Source organism: Prionailurus viverrinus, chromosome A3 (genome assembly GCF_022837055.1).
Source record: "Prionailurus viverrinus isolate Anna chromosome A3, UM_Priviv_1.0, whole genome shotgun sequence".
Taxonomy (NCBI): Eukaryota; Metazoa; Chordata; class Mammalia; order Carnivora; family Felidae; genus Prionailurus; species Prionailurus viverrinus.
Window position 1 is genome coordinate 27,798,908 of NC_062563.1, and position 24,282 is coordinate 27,823,189.

At 41.4% G+C, this 24,282-nt stretch overlaps 1 protein-coding gene across 3 annotated transcripts in view; it reads right to left on the minus strand.

The window, feature by feature from the left end:
* The window catches only part of CSNK2A1 (casein kinase 2 alpha 1), a 55,008-nt gene extending 32,566 nt beyond the window's left edge, over positions 1-22,442 (minus strand). For 2 of the 3 annotated variants that reach the window (XM_047852116.1, XM_047852114.1), the window contains exon 1: positions 22,300-22,442. The gene's annotated coding sequence lies outside the window, so the exon portion shown is untranslated. Of the gene's footprint in view, positions 1-3,256; positions 3,279-22,299 lie in introns of those variants that run through there. The other variant, XM_047852115.1, reaches the window with a different exon arrangement.
* Between the last annotated feature and the right edge of the window lie 1,840 nt (positions 22,443-24,282).

A 24,282-nucleotide genomic window follows, 5' to 3' on the forward strand; every position in this document is an offset into this window, starting at 1 on the left:
TCAACAAATATTTATGGAGTACCTCAAAGTCTGGGGAAAGCTGCCAGGGAAAAAATAACATCTAAGCTTAGTTTTGAAGGATGCACAGAAATTACTCAGATGAAAAACAGTAAAACAAGAAATTGAAAAGCACAAGACTTTAAACAAGTTAAGAATTTTAACGACCTGTAACGTTATACCCTAAAATTACCAAAGGCTGGCATACCTTGTCATTCCCTATAAGAAGCACACCAGATCAGCATTCCTTTTTTTTTTTTAATTTATTCTGGGGGTGGGGGTGGGGGCGGGAGGGCGAGCAGGGGAAGGGCAGAGAGAGAGAGAGAGAGAGAGAGAGAAAGAAAGAGAGAGAGAGAGAGAGAGAGAGAGAGAGAGAGAGAGAGAGAAAATGAATCTTAAACAAGCTCCACACTCAGCGCAGAGCTCAACACAGCCCAACGCAGGGCTGGATTCCATGACCCTGGGATAGTGATCTGAGCCAAAATCAAGAGTTGGATGCTCAACTGACTGAGCCACCCAGGCACCCCTCAGCAATCCTTTTATATCTGGTTTGAAGAACACTAGAGAACACTCTACTCGACTATTACTATGTGTGCCTTAACAAAAAATTATTAACTCATAACCACTGCAGTTCAGATCTCATTCTCTTCCTTTCTCCACTCATACAAATAAGTTCTACTACAGAGGTCACAAAGCAAAATGCCTACAAAGGACAAATAAAGAGCTAGAGGGTGTAGATCCACGAAAGTGTAATTGGAGCTTCTCAAAGTAAGAAACCCAGATTTTTGCAGGTAATTTCCCCGTCTTCAGTAATGGTGGGCTAGGTTATTTGGGTCAATCTTTCCACTGAGAACAGCTAAAGAGAACGGATTAAACACACACACAAAACACACTCTCTCTCTCACACACACACACATATATACACATTCTTGTTTTCTCTCTCTTAAATAAAACAGATAAACAATTATAGCCTACAGTGAAGAGAAAATGAGAACCCAGAGAAGCAAGCAAGCCCAAAGGGTCTTTGTTGATCCCTGAAAATTAGAATTTTGTTCTGACAGGAACCAGAGCACAGGGCCCTCAAAGGGTGGAAGTCTAATAGGAGACCTTCATAACAAGCTGACTTCAGAGGATTAAAACTTTAGGGTGAGAGTGAATGAGAAGTGGAAGATCCAGGAAAGAAATACAATTCTATGGAGGGAATATCAGATTAAAAAAATTGTTTTCAGGTGGTTCCTGAACCTGTAATGTCCAGATACCTGACATGAACAAGCTCTCTGTGGGGGGAAAAAAAAGCACCTTGCTATTATAGGCCTTGAATGATTCCTACAAGTAATTTTTCAAATAGAATACACAGCCTGTACTCAAAGATAACTAGGTATTGACGGAAAAGACTACAAGGGTAAGACCTGGCAGAAAAAAACCGAGAAAAGACATACAGAGACTTCTGATCTTATCAAACTCAAACCAACCACGTTGATGATCTCACGGTTTGATGATGAGTTTGAGCCCCACATCAGGCTTTGCACTGAACACACAAAGCTTGCTTCAGATTCTCTGCCTCCATTTTGCTTGCGTGTTCTCTCTCTCAAAAATAAACATTAAAAAAAGTTTTTTAAAAATTAAAAAAAACATGTTGATGATGCTTACAGAAATGAGATAAGCTTCAGAATACTAGCAGGGAACAGGATACTCTAGATTTCAAAAAGTGAAAAGAACAAAATAGAATGTTTAGGAAGAAATAAAAAATAACAAGTGAATTGATTTAAGAGTAAATTCAACAAAGTTGAAGACAAAACTAAGAAATTGGAAAATAGGCCAGTAATTATCCAAAATATAGCAGAAAAGTCAAAACTATGGAAAAGCAAGAAAGGAATAATACTGTGAAATGGTTTAACCTACTTTTGATCAGTACCAGAAGAAATTGAGAAAATGGGAGACAGCAAGGGCAATATATATTTGAAAGAGGTGTAACAGCTGAAAATTTCCCAGAAGCAATCAGACACAAACACATTCCAGAAGCCAACAAATTCCAGACAATAAATAAAAAGAAATCCACAACTAAACATACAATAATAAAACAGCAAAGACAAAGACAAATCTGAAAAGCAAACAGAGAAGTTAGATTACATTCAAAGAAACAACAGCAGAACAGCTGATTTTCCAAAAGCAACAATGAAGCCTAAGACAGTTTAATACCTTCAGCATGCTAAGGGAAAATATCTGCCAAATTAAAATTCTACATCCAGCAAAGATCTCTAAAGAAAGAAGATAAAAAATAATCCCGGGAAGTCCGCGTGGCTCAGTTGGTTGAGCATCCAACTTCGGCTCAGGTCATGATCTCACAGTTCATGAGTTTGTGCCCTGCGTCGGGCACTGTGTTTACAGCTTGGAGCCTGGAGCCTGCTTTGGATTCTGTGTCTCCCTCTCTCTCTGCCCCTCCCGACTCATGTTCTGTCTCTCTCTCTCTCAAAATTAAACATTAAAAAAAAAAAATGGGTATATATAAGTACATACACACACACACACACACACACACACACACACACACACACACACACACACATCCATCTCATTTGGAAGGTCTGTGTTGAAAGAGAAAGAGCAAAAAAAAGAGAAAAACTATGGAAAAGTTCAAGCAACCTTTGACTATTAATATTAGACTTTGGTCAACTATGGCTCCAAGTTTAATACCTACAATGGTATCTACTTATATAACAAAAATACCATGTATTTCAAAACTAGAAAGGTGGGAAATAGAATGATAAAAAGAACCAAAAAAAAAAAAAAAGGGAAGAAAAAAGAAAAACCCCAGAACATAAACAGAGAAAAGTTAAACTGAAATATGACTAATTATATTCAATATAAACGAAACAAACTATTTAGAAAAAAATAAAGACTGTCAGACTAATAAAAAAAAAACACATCCAAATGAACTAGAATAACGAAAACAGTTCTGAGAAAGAAAAATAAAGCTGGAGGAATCACACTACTTAAGTTATTTACTACAAAGCTACAGTTATTAAAAGTGTGGTAATGACAAAAGGATAAAACAGTGGAGCAGAATGGATAGTGCAGAAATAAATCCCTACAAATATGGCCAATTGATTTTTGACAATGGTACAAAAGCAGGTCAATGGGAAAAGGGTAATCTTTTCTCTAAAAGGTTTTAGAACATTTTAACATCCATATGCAAAATCATGAACTTGACTCTAAACCTCACACACCTTATACAAAAAACAATTCATAATAGAGGCACCTGAGTGGCTCAGTCGGTTGAGCATCCGACTTGGGTTCAGGTGAGCTCCAGGTAGGGCTTCGTGATGATAACGCAGAGCCTGCTTCAGATCCTCTGTCTCCCTCCCTCTCTGCCCCACCCGTTTGTGGGCACTTGCTCGCTCTCTCAAAAATAAACATTAAAAATAATTCATAATAGATGATGGATCTAAATATAAAATGAAACATTTTTAAAACTTTAGAAGAAAATATTGTGATCCAGTGGCCAGGAATTAGGATTAGGCAGAGGTCTTAAAACGTAACAGCAAAACACAACCCATAAAAATAAAAATTGATAAACTGGACTTTATTAACATTAAAGTATTTCTCCTCTGTGAGAAGCACTGTTAATGGAAAAATAAGCCAGATGGGGAAAATACATTTGCAAATCACATATATGATAAAGGACTTATATGTATATAAAGAATTCAACAATAAGAGAACAACCCAATTAACAAACAGGCAAAAGATCTGAACAGACATTTTGCAAAAGAAGATCTACGGATAAGCATATGAAAAGATACACAATATTGTTAGTCATTAGGGAAAGTCGAATTAAAGTAAAAATTAAATACACTACAGACCTACTAAAATGGTTCAAATAAAAAACTGAGAATACCAAAAGCTGGTGAGGATGCAGAATAACAGAAACTAATTCATTCCTGATGGGAACACAACACACTATATAGCCATTTGGGAAAACAGTTTGGTTGTTTCTTACAAAATTAAACACTTACCATACATTCTCTTAAGTATTCCCACTCTTCGGTATTTTATTCAAGTGAAAACCAATGTTCACACAAAAACCTACAGGTGAAAAGCTGATAGCAGCTTTATTCATAATTGCGAAAAAATTGAAACAACCAAGATGTCTAACAGGTGAATGGATAAACGAATGGTGGTACAAGCACACAGTGGAAAACAAACTACGATTTAAACAACATGGATGAATTTTAAATATATGTTTCTAAGTGAAGAAGCCATATCCAAAAAGCTACATAATATATATTTCCATTTGTAGGGCATTCTAGAAAAGGCAAGCCATAAAGACAGAGAACAAAGGAGTGATTGCCCCAAGCAACAAAATTATTCTTTGTAATACTGTAGAGGTGGATTTATTGCTGCTCTAAGCATTGTCAAAACCCACTGAACTGCACACCACAAAAGAGTGAATATTATTGAATGCAAATTCCTAGCTCTGTCCACTGACAGCACCTAGAAGCAGTGTCAACAAGTAGCAATGACAATGACTACGCCCAATCTTGGGTTTCTCAATAATTTTCTCCAATAAAAGAAATGACAGCTCCTTGGAGAAATGGCTGATTCAAGAATGGGGCAGGAAAAATACAAGATAGCCTGGCAAATCTTGCAGTCGAAGGGACATGAAAACCAATGTGAAAGAGCATCATTGCCAAAGCTTGAATGATAGAACGACAGAATTCGATCATAACCCTAAAGAGTAAAATAAATATCCATGAGTCCGCCCTATATAAATAATTAAATAAATTTTGAAAATCTTCCCTACATAAGAATTCCAACTTATATATACATTCAGGAACAAATAGAAAATCACCATTAGGACCAGCAACAGTAAATTACTGCGGCCAAGATCCACTGACAGATGCTTAACTTGGGGAGCAAAACTTTTAGGAGAAACAGGATTATCTGCATAGCCTCTAAGTATCTCCTCATTAATCTCTTTGGTGGTTTTAACACAGTCCACAAATATTCCCTCAAAGAACTGGAACTTAATGTTTCTCCCCTGGAAGTTGGGTTGGACTTAGAAAAGACCTTCTAATGAAGAAGTATGTAGAAGGAGAAATAATAACTCTAGAGTAGAGAAACATGGCAGACACGACATAAACATCACTAAAGATAAGTTACGTTGGCATCATATAACCTTGATGCAATGTGATAAGAAAAGACATGCCGTCTCTGTGGTATTCTTAAAAATTCATAACCATAATCTAATCATGAGAAAACATTAGTCAAACCTAGACTGAAGGACATTCTACAATTTTACCAGTCTTTTCCAAAAGTGTCAGTCTTGAAAATCAAGGAAAGACTGAAAAACTGTCACAGACTGGAGAAGACTAAGGAGACATGACAACTAAATGTAATGTGGTATTCTGGATTGGATCCTGGACAGAAAAAGCACATAGCTGGTAAAATCCAAATAAAGTCGTTTAGTTAGTAGTATTGTACTGTAGTTAATTTTTTTAAGTTTATTTATTTGTTTTGAGCGTGCATACACCAGCAAGGGAGGGGCACAGGGAGAGACAGAGAGAGAATCCCAAAGCACCATGGAGCCTGACACAGGGCTCGATCTCACGAATCATGAGATCATGACCTTAGCCAAAAATCAAGAGTTGGACACTTGCTCAACTGAACCACCCAGGTGCCCCTTGTTAACGTCTTAGTTTTAATAAAGTGTCACAGTTGTGTGAAATGTTAACACTAGGGGGAACTGGCAACTCTTCTGTAAATCTAAAATTATTTCAAAATCAAAAAAGTTAAATACTGGGGTGCCTGGGTGGCTCAGTCGGTTGGGCATCTGACTTCAGCTCAGGTCACGATCTCGCCTTTTGTGAGTTCGAGCCTCGCATCGGGCTCTGTGCTAACAGCTCAGAGCCTGGAGCCCCCTTCGGCTTCTGTGTCTCCCTCTCTCTCTGTCCCTCCCCTGCTCATACTCTGTGTGTGTGTGTGTCTCTCTCTCTCAAAAATAAACATTAAAAAAAAATTTTTTTTTAGTTAAATACTGACAATACTTGATGTTACAAAGGATGTGAAACAACCACTCTCAGAAATGCTGATGGGAATGCAAAATGGTATAGTTGTTCTGGAAAACTATTTGGCAGTTTCTTATCAAGTTAAAATTACATTTTTCAGATGACCCACCAATCCCAATCATAGATATTTACCCTAGATAAATAAAAACTTATGGTCATAATAGCCCATACATGTACATTTACAGCAGCTCTATTCATAATCAGCAAAAAATGTTAACTAAATGGATAAACTGTGGTTCATCCATACGATGGAATACTACTACTCAGCAACGGAAAGGAACCATTGATCCAACTTCAATGAAACTCAAAAGCAACAATGTTGTGTAAAAAACAAACAAAAAAAAAATCCAGTTTCAAAATATTATACATTGTTTGATTCCATTTATGTAACATTCCTTTTCTAAATTTTTAAAATAATTTTTACAAATGTTTGTTTATTTTTAAGAGAGAGACAGAGCATGAGTGGGGAGGGGTAGAGGGAGAAGGAGACACAGAATCTGAAGTAGGCTCCAGGCTCTGAGCAGTTAATACAGAGCCCAACATGGGGCTTGAACTCATGAACCATGAGATCATGACCCGAGCCAAAGTCGGACACTTAGCCACTGAGCCACACAGATACATTTATATAACATTCCTGAGAAGATAAAACTATAGTGACTGAGAACAGAATAGTGGCTGCCAGAGAATACAGGTGGGTGGCTGGGAGTGACTACTGAGGGTACATGACGGAAGTGATAGAACTGCTCTATGTCTTGGTTGTGATGGTGGTTACCTGAATTTCTGTGTGTGTTAAAATCCATTGAAACTGTATGCACAAAAAGGGATCAATTTTACTTATACTGATATTAAAAATAAAAATTTTTAATGGGTAAAATATCATATGCTGTATACTAAAACAAATTTAACATAGCATTAGTATGAACAACTTTATGCCAGTAAATTTGAAATTCTAGAGGAAAAAGAGTTACTAAAACTAATACAAGAAGAAATGAAAACCCCAAGTAGTTCCATAACCAGTTTAATCAGTTACTGTAACTGTAACTGGTATCAGTTTACAACCTCTGTTCTAACGTCTTTTTTACTATTGTTTGACATTTCTAACACTTTTAAAAAGTTAAAAAAACTTGAGCGCCAACTTCAGCTCAGGTCATGAGTTTGTGAGTTCGAGCCCCGCCATCAGGCTCTGTGCTGACTGACACCTCAGAGCCTGGAGCCTGCTTCAGATTCTGTGTCTCCCTCTCCCTCTGCCCCTCCCCTGCTCACACTCTGACTCTGTCTTTCAATAATAAATAAACATTAAAAAAAATTTTTTTTAAGTTAAAAAACTTTTAAAATGTTAAGCAAATGAGTACTGAATATGCTTTTTCCTCCTTCTCTGTGCCCGTAATTTTACGACCTCCAATAATGCCGGCTAGGAGAAACTCTACTCACCCTTTAACAATCAGCCAAGTTTTATATCCACGATGAAGCCTTTCCATGCCTCTCCCAAACAAGCCAAACGTTCCTCTATTAGACCAAAGCACCCCCATATACTCATTACATTATCACATGTTTTGTTTATGCAATTCCCTCTCCTCAACAAATTATAAAACCAAGAACCTAGACCATAATTTATTTCTCTTGGTATACGCCTTATATTTATCAAAATGCCTAGCATGGTAATGTATTCCATACATGTCTGGCAGACTGAATATTAGGACAGTAACAAACAATATTTTGTCAAAAATCAACTTTGCTTGCGTATGGACCTGTTCATGCTCAAAATCGAGGAAAGAAGTTTGGCTCATCAAATATGATGAGTATTTGATCTACAGCTAATTTTATTTTTTAAATGTTTGCTTATTTATTTTGAGAGAGAGGAAGAGAGAGCATGTGAGTGGGGGAGGGGCAGAGAAAGAGAGAGAGAGAGAGAGAGAGAGAGAGAGAGAGAGAGAATATATATATCCCAAGCAGGCCCAAAGCTGTCGGCACACAGCCTGCCATGGGGCTTGATCCCACGAACATCATGACTTGAGCCGAAGAAAAGAGCCGCATACTTAACCGACTGAGCGACCCAGGCACCGCTACAGCTAATTTTAAAGACGCTCTTTAGTCTTACAGAAATCACATCCATCACCAACACCAAAGGTAAAATAGTAATACTATTATTTCCCAATGAGATATGAAACCAGTCAACATGTGTGAGAGATGTTTCTTTGGAACCACAAGCTTTTATGAGGCTGTGTGTTACCCATGTGATGAGCACAGTGCCTGACAATCTGTGATAGATGGAAATAGTTATTACTGAAAGACCCGAACTTTGGATTTACAAGGCACCATGAGGTTACAGAAAGAGCGAGAACACTGGAACCACTAAGACTAAATATGACCTTGGATCTATCATTTAACTTACCTAATTTCAGGAAGGAAGGTGCAAAATGTAAGGAAGAACACTGGCTGGCTTCCAACTCTCAAGATACGTGAATGCTGTTTCTTAGAATTTATATTTGTCACTTTTAAACCTAACAAGTCCAAGACCTAGGTAATATCTTCCCCATTTTACAGAAGGCAAGTCAGAATAATCTCTATAAAGTCACAAAGAGATGGGGATTTATTGTCTAGATTCACAGCCTACTCATTCTGTTCTATAGCAAACGATGTCCCATTTGGCTCACACAGTATTTTTTTCCCCAATTTTAAAAACTGATATAAAATCCACATGACAAAGGCCACCATTTTAAAGTGCACAATTCAGTGGTTTTTAGTAAATTCACAATGTGCAACTATCACTACTATCTGATTGCAGAACATTTCTATCACATCAAAAAGAAACCCAATACCCCATAGCAGTCATTCCTGATGCCCACCTCCCAACTAATCTGTTTTCTATCTCTATGGATTTGCCTATCCTGGACATTTCATATAAATGGAATTGATCCTATAATGGGATCTTATGTGTCTGGCTTCTTTCATTTAGCATGTTTCCAAGTTCATCCATGTTGTCGTTTCTGTCACAGTAATTTATTACTTTTTATGGCTAAATCCACCGTATGGAAGCACTACATTTTGTTTATCCATTTATCAGCTAATAGACATTTGGGTTGTTTCCTCTTTTTGGCCACTATGAACAATGCTGCTATGAACATTCATGTACAAGTTTTTCACACAGTGTTTTAAAAAAGCAATTAGCTATCGAGTTTAATTATGTGTTAAAATTTTTCATTATAAATAATTAAGTGTGACTTAGCTGCCAACACACACACACACACACACACACACACACACACACACACAAATTAACCTTCAATTTCTCAAAAGAAGGAAGATGAAAAGGTAGGTAGATCTGTCTGATAACAATAATCCTGTATTCCCGCGCTGATAAAATCACTTGGCTAGGGACGCTTGGGTGGCTCAGACGGTTAAGCGGCTGACTTCGGCTTAGGTCGTGATCTCACGGTTAGTGGGTTCAAGTCCCGCGTCAGGCTCTGTGCTGACAACTCAGAGCCTGGAGCCTGCTTCAGTTTCTGTCTCTCTCTCTCAAAAAAAAATAAAAAATAAAAATAAATAAATAAAATTAAAAATTTTTTTAATTTAAAAAATTTTTAAAAATTAAAAAAAAAAAATCACTTGCCTCAGCTACGTTATCCAACAATGGGATCTAAACCCAACCACTGGAGATGCCACAGGTAAACCTGGACAGCTCTATTCATTTATCTTACTGGTCTGATTCCTGTAGGTATTTGAGTTAGCAATCCCTGCTCTATACTAAATACATGTATAAGATTAGAAAATTAATCAATACTACGTATTTTACAAAGGTAACTGGGGGGTGGATACAGACAAAGAAAATGTTCAGCATTATTACATGCAATGGCAAGCACATTTACGTTCTCAATTTCAGACCATTTAGAATTCCAATTCACGAGACGCTTTTTGCCAATTAAGAAATGCAGAACCAGGGCGCCTGGGTGGCTCAGTTGGTTAAGCACCCACCTTCTGTTCAGGTCATGATCTAACCCCATGTTGGGCTCTGTGCTGGCAGCTCAGAGCCTGGAGCCTGCTTCTAATTCTGCATCTCCCTCCTCTCTGCCCCCCACCTCAAAAATAAACATTAAAAAAAAGAAAAAAAGAAATGCAGAACCAAACATGGATTTACAGAAAAATTCTAATGGCCGACGCCCTTCCTCTGCACGTCAACAGCACTCTTTGCTTACCCCTTCCATCTAGCATGGTCATCGTACACATCTTTTTAGCTAAACAAAACTCCAAGGGCAGAGAATAGTGCTTCTGTATCCTCAGGAATCTAACACTAAAGCTGACATATGGTCTAGAAATATTTGTTGAAAGACTAATAGTGTGACAAATGATAAATCAGGTAAATTGGTTACAGTACTAAAAATAATGAATGAAAAGGCGAAACTTATTTGGGCTACATAAATTATGGCATTGAAAATGGAGTCCATCAATGAGATCAGAGGTAAATGAAACTCCTAAAAGTATATACAAAATAGCATGTGCAGGTATATTTTTGTGAAGAAAAGATCTGTAGTTTCTATTACAGGCCCAGAGGAATCTGTAAACCCCAGGAGAATTAATAATTTCTGAGTTAGGGGCCCTGGGTGGCTCAGTGGGTTGAGCATCCTAACTCCTGATTTCGGCTCAGGTCATGGTCTCATGGTTCATGACATCAAGCTCCATGTAGGGCTCTGTGCTATCAGCTTGGGATCCTCTCTCTCCCTCTTGCTCTGCCCCTCCCCTACTCACTGTCTCTCAAATAAATAAATGAAACTTAAAAAAAAAAAAATCAGAGACAAAAGGTAATGTCCCCTTTAAACATTGTAAAATATACATTTAAAAAGGTTAACTTGATAATTTTCATAAGTATTAAACCATTAAATTTCTCAAACTAAGTACAATATATTATCCCACTCTTTCCTGAAGGGAGAGAGGAAGACAATGTATCCTAGGTTCCAATTTATGTTCTAGCAGGAGACCTATGCTTGATGAATGATTAACAAACTGTCAATTTCAGAAAAGATAAGGTGGTATTCAGAGTCAGGTGAGGACAACAGTTCTAAGCAAGGACACTTTAGTTTTGTTTCACTGTATAAAAAAGAACCTGAAATTTTTTTTTTTAATTCTTAATGTTTATTTATTTTTGAGAGACAGAGTGCAATCAGGGGAGGGGCAGAGAGGGAGACACAGAATTCCAAGTAGGCTCCAGGGTCTGAGCTGTAAGCACAGAGTCCAATGTGGGGCTTGAACCCACGAATCGTGAGATCATGACCTGAGCTGAAGTCAGTCGGAAGCTTAACTCAGGTGCCCCAGAACCTGAATTTCTTTCAAATGTCTAAATTTGAGTCGTTTATGGTTGTTCATTTGTTCATTCATTCAGAGAAAGAGAGAGAGAGAGAGAGAGAGAGAGAGAGAGAGAGAAAGTATGCCAGCAGGAGAGGGAGAGAAATCCCAAGCAGGCTATCAGTGCAGAGCCCAAGGTGGGGCCAGAACGCATGGGACACACGTACCATGAGCTCATGATCTGAGCCAAAACCAGTAGTCAAATGCTTAACAGACGGAGCCACCCAGGCACCCCTAACTTTTAAAAGTGTATCTCTTCAATTGTATGTGGAAAGAGAATTACTTTAGATCTGAGAGATACTTTAAAATAGTCTTTTCTAAATTTAAAGCCAAGATTATCTTAAGATTGGCGGCCTTTTGCATCTTAAAACTGTTAAAAACCTCAATTACCAAACTTCTAAATCAGTGCTTATTGCCTTTTTAAAATTCAAAACACCAAGAGAAAGTAGTATTTGTATGGCACACTGGGATGAGTGATCAAGACTTTTGGACCTAAAGACATTGGCTTGGATGCCCTGTATGTAGCCTGCACAAATGGCCAGAGGGCTGAGGGGACCAGTACCTCAGCGCATCTGTTAACTCACGCTAATACAGGCTAATATAGCACATTGGCTGAAAAATCCAAGTTTAAATAACATAGAGATCACAAGCTGAAACTGTCAGAATCCATGCAGTAAGTTGAAAAAACTATTTCATAACTCCCCTTGTTTCAAGGGATATACATATAATCATCTTTTCCAACCTCTTAATCCAGATATAACCATTAATGAACAATGACTTCTTCTGAAAGACCACCTACTTGTATGTAGGTCATTGGCACAAAAACCAAAAACAAACACAAACTAAACCTCCTAATCTGAGTCACCTGGCTGGATCAGTCAGAAGAGCGTGCAACTCTTGAACTCAGAGTCGTGAGTTTGAGCCCCATTCTGGGTGCAGAGATTAATAAAATAAAATAAAATAACATAACATAAGCTTCATAACCCTAACTTGGAAGAATAAGCCAAAATAAACAAACAAACAGGTTAATGGTAAACATGAATGTAAGATTAAATGAAGTTACCTTTCCAGCTCCACTTTATAATGATTCTACTTTCTTATCTCAAGGTCATGGACAATATTCTCTCTCATCTATCAAGCTAATGCCATGTAAGTAGTGGTGTTTTGTTTCTTAAATTGGGGGAAATATAGACAAGGTTAACAATTAGCTCCTTGACAGTTCCCTTAACCCACTCTGACCCTCAAATCCTGAGACTCCAAGTACACACCGAATAAGCAAGAACTACCCATTCAAAGTCAACAGCCTAAGTTTCTTCTGGCCCTGTTAAGGATCCAAATTTGAAATATAAATATTCACAATAATACTCGATAACTCACATAGTTATTGCTTACATAAACCTGCAGGATATTTAAGACATTACAATCCTAACACAGTATGGGGCCTCCTGTCTTTATTCCCATCTACAAAATTTACAACATTTCTGTTTTAAAAGGCAACACACTCAAGCTTTCCCATAAAGCAAACCAGCAAGTATGAAATAACAAAAAACATTAGCATTTGGGCTCTGTGTGAATTTCATTTCTCTACCTTTAAGCCAGAAAAAGAATCAAAGTGTCAATGTTACATAAATAACATAGCAACAGTGGGAGGTCTTCCAATGAAGGGAAGTATCATAAGAAAACCCAAGCAGTTTGACTTACTTGAATTAAGGCAGCTCTACCTCAAACATCTGACATAAATTTGAAGTCCAGTACTGTCTCCAATAATACAGAATAAATGATGGGCAAAGAAGTCTTCATCTGTATATCATTTTACCAGGCAACACAATCAAAATAAAGTCACAATCTGAAACTTTGTTCCACTGGCCACAACCCTCTGGAACCCAAAGACAGAAAACTTCATTTGTGATCTAGAGTAAAGTATAATCCAGCATTTATGTATGTAATAATAACTACTGCTTTCCATTTGAATGCCTCTTATAAACCAAGCATGGGAGGAAATGTTAACTCCCATTTTAGAAATAAACAGGTTCAGGGGCTCCTGGGTGGCTCAGTCGGTTAAACATCTGACTTCGGCTCAGGTCACCAACTCACAGTTCATGAGTTTGAGCCCCACATCGGGCTCTCTGCTGTCAGCACGGAGCCTGCTTCATATCCTCTGCCCCCCTCCCCCGCCCCTCCATGCTTGTGCTCTCTCAAAAATAATTAAACATTAAAAAGAAGAAGAAGAAGAAGAAGAAGAAGAAGAAGAAGAAGAAGAAGAAGAAAGAAAGAAAGAAAGAAAAAAGAAACAGGTTCAGAGGTTATATGACCTGCCAAAGATCAAAGGATTACTAGGTGAAGGAGGCCAGATTTTAATCCTACTCTGTTTAGGATTCAAAGCGTAAATAGGTTATTTTCACTAATTAAACACTACTTCCCTAATTCTGCACACTGATTTAATAACAGCCTATGATACATACTACAACGAAATGGGTTGCTTTAAATTTGGAGGCAAGGTGAAGGGTGGAGGATGTGAGTTTTAACAATCAGGAGCCTTCATTAGTCTCTTATCTGAATGGGATGGTCACCAGGAGACAATGGTATAAAAATCGGGTTTTAAAAGATGGAAGAGGCACCTGGGTGGCTCGGTCAGGTGTCCAATTCTTGATTTTGGCTCAGGTCGTGAGATGGAACCTCGGGTCAGGCTCTCCACTGGGTGTGGAGCCCGCTTAAGATCTTAAGGTTCTTTCTCTCCCTCTCTCCGGCTCGAAGATATAAGACCAACTCCAAAGCAGATGGCTATATATATATTCAGTCTATATAGTCATAAATACGTAGAATGATTTATGTACTTTAAAGTACTGATAAAGATAGGTTCCTGCTTTGCCTACCAAGTGTCTGATCGCAAAATTCAGAGCAAACAAGAAAGTTAAGATCATACCTGAGAGAATAGGACATAGAGAAAATGTTAACACAGGAAAAAGTTCTCCTCCAAACATATTCCTAACACATAATACGCAAGTACAAGTAAACTGTGATCAAACCACTGGGGAATAAGACCTCTGATCCAGGTCCACAAGGCTACAGGTGAGCAAACCTTGAACTTTCCCTGAGTATGAGCTAGGCAGATTCACATCTCTACCTAGAAGAGAACCCTAGATTCACCAAGACTAGATAACCACTCTGGCAGTGTATGCTGTACCCGAGCAACCGAGGCAATCTACACTGGGTGTAACTTACATACCCGACCCACCCCTAAATAGCAATTCAGTACCTCACTCACCCAGCAGGACACACCAGAAACAGGAAGTACGGGTCAAAAGGCCTCATTAAAAAATAAGAACTCCTGGCAGCAGAAAATGAAAATAAAGAGCAGTAGCACTGCAATGAACACGTGGTCTTCACTGACAGCAAAGAGAAAGAACTCACATTAGTCAGGCATCCAGTATTTTATAAAATAACTCTTCATCCTCACAGTAACTCAGAGAAAACATTAGCTGGTACTTTAGTTATTAATCCTCACAAGAACATCTGAGGTAAGTACTACTAACCCCCATTTAAAGATGAAAAAACTGAAGGTTAATAAATGGCTCAAGGTAGCTGCTACCCTAATTGGATAGCAAAATCCAGGTTTGAGAGGTTAAGTAACCTCCAAATATGGTCATCTCACTCCAAAGATGGAGTTCTTTCCAGCTATCCTGTTGCGCACCCCCCCACCCCTTCCCGCAGTCTCCGTTAAAGAATTCCATTAAGAATGAGAAATTCTCAATCCCTCCCCCACCCAGATTTCTGTGTCTATACCTAAGACACAAAGCCAGTAGGAGTTTTCACAAGAAAACATTTCAGAAAGGTACTACATTGTGGAATGATATAGGATTACAAAATGTCATTCAACTGTAAGCTTGGGAACAGGGACAATCTAGAAATTCTTAGGGGCACGTGGGTGGCTCAGTCGGTTAAGCATCTGACTTTGGCTCAGGTCATGATCTCACTGTTTGTGGGTTCAAGCCCTACATGGGGCTCTGTGCTGACAGCTTGAAGCCTGGAGCCTACTTGGGATTGTGTCTCCCTCTCTCTCTGCCCCTCCCTTGCTCACACTCTCTCTCTCTCTCAAAAATAAATAAAATACTCAAGTTTTTTTTTTTTAATTTTAGAAATCCTTATGATAGCACCTACCAGACATGTAGCAGGCATTCAGGATCTGCTGAACAAGTAACACCTTTTCACTGGTTATAAATTCAATAACCTAAAATGGCTATTTTGTATTTTCTGATAGGACATGATTCAATTTTTTAGGAATATAATTTACCCACTCATTTTTCACAGGGTTGCTTTCTTAAAATTTATAGCACATTAATGAGATAGCTAAATTGAGAAATGCCCATTAGTACATTAGTCATAACTTCAGAAAAATTCCAAGTGTTCACTTTTCCAAGCAGATTAAAATGTTTCAGCTGGTAAAAACCTGTCAGAATAATCCAAAAGATCAGAAAGTATAAAAGGAAAAGAAAAAAGTAGCCAATACAAGGGCATTTAAGATGTGACACATATAAATTATAAAAGATTATTCTAAATGTATCTTGGTATTTAATGCTAAAACCCTCACTTCAGATAACCCGGTATCTTCTATGCAAGAAAACACTATTACCACTAATGTAAAAAAAAAAGCTTGCCCACCATAGCAACTGTTGCTAAGTAGGCTTCTCATGTCTAAGGCTGAATGACACAGAATTTGTAGAAACCAATGAAATACCGCTCCTAGCAGGGTTCTGTGAATGCTTTCACCTTAAACTTTTAAAAAGACTCAATCCTTGATTCCTATGTGGGAAAAGAAGGGTATCTGGTCAACAACTAGGTCTGTTGAAATCTATCCCAGAGCATATCAAATATTTAAGAAAAACTACCAATTGTCTATAACCCAATACTATACCAAATGTCTATAACCCTATACCCTTTGTTACAATGACAGCAATTCCTTTTCCTTAATCCTGAAGGAATTTCTTTGTTTGAAAAGCTAGCTGGCCCAGATTTCTATTAAAAAATAGCTAAATGATATACCACTTTTGAAATTATCCATCTTAGGAGTTCAAAAAAATTCAGGTATACAAACACACTAATACTCCTGGGAAACAAACTTGGCCCAGGTCACTCAATGAATTTAACAGACCAAGGATCAAATCCAGTTTCTCATTTCTTTTTTTAAGATTTTATTTATAAGTATGCTACACCCAATGTGGAGCTCCAACTCACAACCCTGAGATGAAGAGTTGCATGCTCTACCGGCTGAGCCAGCCAGGCACCCCAACCAGTTTCTCATTTTAAATCAACTATCACAAACATTATCATTCCCTTAAAGTGCTAAGACCTTATACCTAATCCAGTGCTAAACTTCACCAGTTCTGTTTCTAAATTTATACAAACTAACGGGACTATGCAGAAGTTGTCATATAGTTGCCAAAACAACTATCATAAATGTTACAACAGTTAACATCCTTGGGGCACTTCATATGGTAGGTACTGTTAAATGTGTTACGCTATCTCAATTCTCACAATGACTCCACAAGGAAGGTGAGGCAGAGAGAATCTGTCCAAGGTAAAACCTAGAAAAAGGGCAAGGCAGGGAGTGCACAAGGAATACAGTTCAAAAGCCATGTATCTCCACTGCCTGGACCAGGATTCTAGGCCAGCTCCAGGGCTGATACCAGGTTGAGCTACTTAACCTTCATGTGGCCCAATTTCCTTTACTCTGAACCCAAAAGTCAAATACATAATCTTAAAAAGGCCTTCATACCCTGAAATGTTCTAATTTTGTAATCATCTTTCTATTCAGGTAACTAAATTGAAAAGAAGTGGTCTCCTTTCCTCCATCCTCTGAAGTCCCCACTAAAGTTGAGAGTCTACATTTTATGAATCAAATCAGCAGGATACTGCGGCAGGACAGCCTTTCTTAAAAGTTAGAACTCCATACTGCAATTATAATTCCCAAATGTGACTCTTAACCTCAAATGACAAAGACAGGGAGAAAAGACGTTACAACAACTTCGGGTTGGGGTGGGAAGGGTAAAAAGAACAGACTACTGTGTATAGGTGGTTATCAATTCACAAAAAAAGATCACCCATTTCCATCTCCTCTAAAAAGTTAGAAGTAAGTCTTTAAAAGGCTGTCATATAAACTTATTGCTTTATTCAGCCAATAAAAATTAATGAAGAAATTATGTCATTTATTCAAGACATTTATTATAGGCAAGGAAAAGTCATCAATTTATAGAAATCCTACCAAAATGGCCTAGAGCTCCAGAATCCACATTTTTCAATGCTAGTCATCTAGCCAATTCCAATTGTATTTAAGGGCAGTAACAGGATATTTAAACACTAAGGAAAAGGCATAGGTTCTACTCAACACAATTACTCTGTGAAGTCTTCTAGAACCAAATCACTTTGCAGAATAATCTTTGCTACTTCTGTTCTTTAGAAAACAATCCCCCTGAAATTCTTTTTTTATTTTTATTTTTAATGTTTATTTATTTGTGAGAGAGAAACAGAGCATGAGTGGGGAGGGGCAGAAAGAAAGGGAGACACAGAATTGGAAGCAGGCTCCAGGCTCTGAGATGTCAGCACAGAGCCCAAAGTGGGGCTCGAACCACAACCGTGAGATCGTGACCTGCGTGGAAGTCAGACGCTCAACCAACTGAGCCACCCAGGTACCCCTATCCCCCCGAAAGTTTTAAATAAAATCAGCAAAAGGCCTCTATTCGTTTTCTACTGTTGCTGTACAAATGACCACAAACATAAAACAACACAAATTTATTATCTCACAGTTTCTATAGGCCAGAAATCAGGTGCACTTGGCTGGATCTTCTGCTTAGGGTCTCCCAAGACCAAAAAAAAAAAAAAAAAAAAAAAACCCTCAAGATGTCCACCTTGCTCTGTTCCTTGCTGACACTTGGGGCAGGGACAGGAATCTGCTTCCAAGCTCATTTAGACTGCTGGCTGAGTTCAGTTTCTTGTGGTTGTTATGATGGATGCCCCCATTTCCTTGCTAGCGGTCAGCAAGGGGCTGTCCACATGCTTTCCATGAGGCCCCCTCCAGTAATGGTGGGTTGAGTTCCCCTCATGTTTCAAATCTCTAACTTCTGACCCATCTCTCTGACTCCAGCTGGAGAAAGTTCTTTGCCTTCATGTTAGATTGGCCCCACTCAGAAAATCCAGGATAATCTTCCTATCTTAAGACACTTAAACCATAATTACATTTGCAAAGTCCCTTTTGCCATATAATGTTAACATATTCAGATTCCAGGATTAGGGTACAGACATTTTTGGGGGGAGAGGGAAGGCAGGGTGTCATTTCATCTACCACAGCCCCCACCCTCTGACCTCCATTGATTCATTATCTTTCCCAACTGCAAAATACATCCATCCCATCCTAAGGTCTCATTCCATTATAGCATCAACTCAAAATCCCAAAATCTCACCTAAAGGTCATCAATTAAAAAGTCCCAAATCTCATCATCTAAATCAGGTGTGGATGAGGCTTTGTGTATAATACAATAAGAACTCCTGGGGCACAATTTCTGAAAACAAAAACCAAGCTACCTGCTTCCAATACACAAGGGTGGGACAGGTATAGGGCAACAGTTATAGAATTCCCAGTCCAAAAAAGGAAAATGGAAAACAGATCCATTGGTCCAAAGCGGTTTCAAAATCTGGGCAAACTCCATTCCATTTCAAAGGCAGGGAAAAATCCTCTGTAGCTTTCAGCTCCACCTCTCTGGGCTCTTGGTTCCAGCTTCTGAGTCACCCACATTTTAACAAAAAGCAGCACACTCACACCTGAGTTTACCAGCCCGTTTCCTGCCTAGACTTTGGGGGGTTTTAACAGACCTCTTTAACTTTCATACTATGTCTTTCAATCCAAGCTGGCATCGTTTCTGTCAGTATAAAATCCTCAAGGACCTCATGGACTTTACGTAAATTTCATAGGGGTTCCCTGTTGTTAGTCAGACTCACAGGCACAAATACATCAGGCTCCACCTTCCACACTTTGCTTGGAAATCTCCACTGGATAGCCAGGTTTATGACTTACTAGTTCTCTTTTCCACATAACCACAGGATACAATTCTAAACTTACTTGCCACTAAGTAACAAGGATCCTCTTTCCTCCAGTTTCTAATACCTGCCTCATTTCCCCCTGAGCCCTCCCTAGGAGTCAACATCCATATTTCTACCATCTGTTGTAGGTCTTTTCTACCATGCTCCTCAAAAATGTTCTGGCCTTCATCCACTTCCACATTTTTAGGTAACAGTACCCCACTCCGGGTACCAAAAGTCGATACAAGGTTCTACTGCCGCGGTAACAAACTGCCACAAACAGGAGTGGCTTCAAACAACAGAAATTTATTATCTCAGGTCACAGAAGTTTCTGTAGGTCAGAAGTTACGCGGGCTCTGGCTAAGTCTTCTGCTTAGGGCACGAGGCCAGAATCAAGGTATATTCCTTGCTGGAAACTCTGGGGGAAGAATCCACTTCCTAGCTCATTCTGGCTGTTGGTCACAATCAGTTTCTGGTGGTTGTAGGACTGAGGTCTCCATTTCCTAGTGCCGGCTGTCAGCTGGGGCTGGTCTCTGCCACTGGAGCCGACCATATTCCTTCCCATGCTTTCCCTGTGGCCCCCTCTAGCAACAGCAAACGGAGTCCTTCTCACGGTCGCAATCTCTGTGTTCACCCTTCTGCCCTCCCTTGACTCCCAGGTGGGGTCAAGTTCTCTGCTTTCAAGGTCTCGTGTCAGTAGATTGGGTCCATCCATGAAATGCAGAATCATCTTCCTATTTTCAGATTCTTGACTCTAAGGAGATCTGCAAAGTCCCTTTTACCATGTAACACATTCACAGATTCTGGGAATTAGAGTATGGACATCTTTGTTGGGGAGGGTATCATTCTGTCTACCCCACACCCAAACCCTAAGGGAAGGCTTTCAACTCAGTTCCTGAAGAAAATTTCCCCTTTCTCCAAAGGAGTATGTGAAGTTAAGGTATCTGTTCAGAGACAGAGACAACAGTAAAATCAACGACTCAGCCTGTAACAGTGGCTAGGCAACAGGAGAACTAAAAATACACTGTGGAAAAGAAGCTGCCACTTGTTTCATCCCCAAACAGCAAGGCAAGAAACCCATTACACAGAAACTAACCTAACGTTCCCCTTCAACGTGTGCTTCTCTTCGCTACTGTATTCCATACAGGAGGACATAACCGGGCATGTCGGGTTTAAAAAAAAAAAAAAAAGTTGCCCCAGGGTAACCTAACTTTGTAATCAGTGGATACATCAACCCAAGCAAACTTCAAATCTTTTCTTTCTTCAAGTTGTACACCCTCCCCCAATAGCAAATGAAAGTCAAGTATTTCAAAGTCACAGAAGGATGAGGGTGCCCAGGTCAAACAGCAGTTGACGTTTTTTGGTTTTTGGTTTTTTAAATGACACGAGGGAGACCTGCTATTGGCCCTGGTCTTTCAAGGGCCCACCAAGCCAGTTACGCCAAATCGACTTACAACGAAACAAAACACTGCAGCAATTTCCACAAGGGTAATATTCTGAAGTCTCGCCCACCGTTTGGTTCCTGACCACACATTTTAGGTAGAACAGAGGACCCCTAAATATAGCAGCTGGTCCCTTTAACCTATCAAGCGCTTACTACCTGCCAGGTACTGCGGTAAGCACTCGACACAAAGTATCCTTTTTTTACCGCTCACCGTAAACGTACGACCTAGGAAATACTACGGCCCCCACTTTACAGATAGGAAAACCAAGGCTTACAGAGATCGGGGCGCACAGCTAAGTAGCAAAGGCACTGACATTTGAGAACCCAGGCCCTCTGGTTCCTTAGCCCTGGCCGACACCGCCACTCCTTAGGTGTAACGCAGCCTCCTAACTCCTGCTGAAATCGTCCCCTTCCCGTTTTCTTGGCACGTCTTCTCCCCGTGCCCCCTTCCCACAGACCTCAGCAGCTTCAAGGCAACCGAGTCCTTCCCAAGTCAATGCACCACCTTCGTTTCGGAACTCTTCCCTCCCCACAATAGCCAAGAGTCAAGAAGCGACTTCTTCCCACCCTGACTTCGCTTTCCAAAAACAAACTACCGAAGCTCCACCCATCACCTGCTTAGACTAGAAACGTTCCGACGCTGCAAAACAACAAACAACAACAACAGCAGCAGCAAAAAAAAACAAAATAGAAGTCCTACTCTTTCGAAAGGTCACCAACTAGGCTGGGTACTGCTGGCCAACCTTCCATTCTACATACTTCTCTACCACCCAGGCTCCCAACTAACCCTGAACTCCCAACTCCACCCATCCTGCCCCACTTCGCGGTCCCTTCCCCCCTTTCTTCCCAGCGACCTCGCGCGGGGTTCCCTCCTCTTGGCACCCCAGTCTGCAGGTGGGAAGCCCGGCCCGGCCCACGGGGACCCTTGGAAGGCCCCCACTCCAGCTGCTCCGCTTCCCGGGAGGGTTCACCCCACCCTACCCATCAAGCACCACTCCCCTAGGCACCCTCCCCCAGCATCCCCCTGTGGCCCCACCCCTCAAGCTCCCTTCCCCCTCGGGCGACCCCCTCCTCCAAGTTGCCCCCTAGTCCCCGCCCCGGTCCAGCCCTCTCCCCCGCCGTAAGCGGGACTCCAGAAAGCCAGTTCCCACCCTCACATCAGCCTCTGCCCCGCAAGCCTCGCTCGCGGTCCTGAAGGGTGGCCCCAGGCCTCCCCGATGGGCTGCAGGGGCCTCGGCTGGTGTGTGTAAGGGGGGGGGGGGGGCAGGGGAAGGCGATGGGCCGTTTGGGAGTCCGCTGGGAGCGCGAGGGCCGACCGCGACCCGTTGTCCTATCCCGGGCCCACCTCCACACACCAACGACCTCGCCTGGCGGCTCCCACAGTACCTGTGGTGGAAGCGGCAGCGGCGGCGGCCGCTCTCCCCTCTCCTCACACAGACAATATGGCGGCGGCGGAGGAGGAGACACACGGCTCGGCCGCCAGCCGCAGGGACCAGAGCGAGGCTGCAGCCGCCGCTGCCGGAAGCGGAAACCCCCTTCCTACCAGGAGGCGGGGCGGGACCGCTTCCGACTCCGCCCCACGCAGACTCCGGCAGAGTGCGGCCATGCTGGGATGTGCTAAGGGGTCCCTGCAGGTGCCGTTCCGGACTGGGGGCGCGAAATGGGAGAAATTGTCGCCAGAAAGCATACTAACGAGATTTGCAGCGATGAAGCGCGTTTTGTCTCAGCACCTGGTAGGAACTGACGACAGAAAGAAGACGAAACTCCCGTACGTGTACAATTGGTTTGCCCCAAGCTAAGATGGCGGTCCCTATGTTTCCCGCACTTCACCCAGCTGACGAGTCGCCCCAGTGGACGAGCCAGCCGGCCTTTCCTGAAGCATGCGCGACCTGCAGAGCTGTAAAGCAAAGCATTTTGGGAGTTGAAGTCGGCTGCTCGGACCCCTCGTCTAGGGTTAGGGTTCCAGCAGTACATTTTGTCTACTCAAACTTTGAGTTCGCGACAAACGAACGGAAGTTGGACCCTCGGGGTGGTGTGATGCAGGAGTGGAGCGAGTGACGATCCAAGCCCTGTAGAGACTTGAGACCTTATTCCTTCCTCCTGCAGGAGACCTATTTAGAACTACCTATCTAGAATGAAGTGTATTCTCTCCCTTCAGTCCGCCACCCGTCATCCTCCCCGCCCGCCTGGGCAACTTCCCCCAAAGCAGCTACAGGGCACTTTCTATCTTGCAAGCCTGATCACGGCATCCTCGTGGATTAAAATCTTCCAGGTCTCTCCTTTGGTGCACCAAAGATAGCCCAAGTTCTCTTGACATCCGAATTCCCGCATAAATTGGTCAGCCCCAATTCCCCACCTTTTTTGACACTGCTCCCATTTCTAGCCTCCTGTTCTGTGCCTCCACTCTCAGATTTCTGATGCTTCTACCCACGAAAGCTTGCAAACTATTCCTGCAGCTCATCTGTGTTGCCTCTCTCCCTTTGCACTGGCGGTTACTTCTGTTAGGGTCACCTCCTGAACTGGCTAATCAAATTAATTCAGGGGTCCTTTTTCTGGGGATCATCCCTCCCTTGAACGTCCCCAGACGTAGGTGCGGTCACTCTGCAGCCTGACAGGTCCCTAGCCTGCCTCCTCCATCAGACTGTGAGCCCCCAGTGGACAGGGCTGGGTCTGATGATCACTGTCCTCTGCGCAGGCCCTGCTAAAACCTCGTGTGTTACTGAGAGGAATTCAAGTGTTAGCCTCACCTCTGGTGGGGCAGAGGTGTGAGGGCTGGAACAAGGGTGAGGACACTGGGTTATTTTCGTACCAGCTATTATCCCTGAGCTGCCTCAGAACAGCTGCCTGGCCCAGGAATGGGCCTTCCCACCCTCTCCAGCCCTCCTTTCACAGTTTGTCAGCTTACTGGCACCTCTGTTCCCAAAGAGACGATCTCCTCCCCTATAGGATGGGGGTGGCCACAGCTTCAGATGTACAGCGATGGCCTCAAGGAGGTGGCTGTGACCTTCTCTGGGCCTCATTTGCCAGACAGGTCTGCAGCATTTGACCCCCAGTGGGCTGGGCATCTATGGTAATGGCTCTCTGGGTGCTCTCAAGTGGGCCGGTCTGTTATCTGGGCCTGTTTCCCCACCTGTGGACTGAGAAGGTTGGAGAAGCTGATCCCAAGATTTTCATGAAGACCTTTTTTAGGAAATGACTGGCTTTCCACTTAGCTCTCGGACCATGGTTTTTGTTTTTTGTTTGTTTGTTGGCTCTCATGGCTCCTTTGTTCACATTTATTCAGTTCACAGCTAGCGATTCATCACTTGTTCTGAGCCAGACAGTGCTGGGGGTGGGGTACGAGCAAGACAGATACCAATTCCTTGTGGA